The sequence below is a fragment of the Astyanax mexicanus genome, chromosome 12 (genome assembly GCF_023375975.1).
Source record: "Astyanax mexicanus isolate ESR-SI-001 chromosome 12, AstMex3_surface, whole genome shotgun sequence".
In the NCBI taxonomy this organism is placed as follows: domain Eukaryota; kingdom Metazoa; phylum Chordata; class Actinopteri; order Characiformes; family Acestrorhamphidae; genus Astyanax; species Astyanax mexicanus.
Window position 1 is genome coordinate 27479705 of NC_064419.1, and position 1498 is coordinate 27481202.

Sequence of the window (1498 nt, forward strand, 5' to 3'; positions counted from 1 at the left end):
CTCACCGCAAAACAAAAGCCTTTCGAAATCTTGAGGTATGAACCAGATTGGTCCTTCCGCTTCTCATTGGGCAATACTCTTTATTACTTCCTTACTTTGCTGAGGCAAGGCACGACGGGACCTTGAGTTTTCTCTCAGAGAGCGTCTCGTTTTCATTATTCGTTGAATGTCATGTTTTGAGTCAGCGATAAACAAGCACCACTGAAGCCTTGTGACTCGTGTAGTTCCAGTCGGTCATTTAGAGACACTTTATTAAATGTGTGTTCTTTATTATAATCATATATATACACTCACTGTCACTTTATTAGGTACACCTGTCCAACTGCTCATTAACACAAATCAGAAATCAGCCAATCACATGGCAGCAACTCAGTGCATTTAGGCATGTAGACGTGGCCAAAATGATCTGCTGCAGTTCCGAGCATCAGAATGGGGGGAGAAAGGTGATTTAAGGGACTTTAAACGTGGCATTGTTGTTGGTGCCAGACGGGCTGTTCTGAGGATTTCAGAAACGGCTGACCTACTGGGATTTTCACACACAACCATCTCTAGAAAAAAAGAGAAAATATCCAGTGAGCAGCAGTTCTGTGGGCGCAAATGCCTTGTTGATGTCAGAGGTCAGAGGAGAACAGCCAGACTGGTTAGAGCTGATAGAACGGCAACAGTAACTCAAACAACCACTCGTTACAACCGAGGTCTGCAGAAGAGGATCTCTGAAAGCACAACACACCGAACCTCGAGGCAGATGAGCTACAGCAGCAGAATATCACGCCGGGTGTTGCTCCTGTCAGCTAAGAACAGGAAACTGAAGCTACATTTCGAACAGGCTCACCAAAATTGGACAGTAGAAGATTGGAAAAAGGACCCCTGGTCTAATGAGTCTTGATTTCTTGTTTTTTATAATTTATTTCAGATTTTTCCCCATTTTCTCCCAATTTGGCTATCCAATTTCCCACCTCTGTGTGCATCCCCATCACCAGTGACACCTGTGACCCTAGCAGGGTGCAGATGAGCACACGCCTCCTCCAACACATATGAAGTCAGTCACCCCTTTTTTCGAGCTGCTGCTGATGAATCATTGCCTGAGTGGTTAGTGCGCTCGGACGAAAGCACAGCGGCTAGGTTCCGATACATCAGCTCACAGACGCCACCTTTAAGTGTGATGGGGAGAGAGCGCCATCTACCCACCCGGAGGAAGCAAAGGCCAATTTTGCTCCCTCTGAGCGCCGGCTGAAAAATCCAGCATAACATGATAATAGGGTTGTAAATATGGTTGTGAATCCACATCTGAGCATTTGTCCCGCAAAATGAATGGGATTTCTTGTAACGCTTCTCATGGCAACTGTTCAAGGATAAAGTCCTGCTCCTCAACAGTTGTGCCAAGAGCAGAGTAGAATTAAAGTGCTAGTGGGGAAGCCCCCCCTCGCTGTGGAGATGTGCGTAAGTGCAGCAGCCAAAACAAACTGAAACATTGAGTTTTTGTGCATTAATGAGTTGA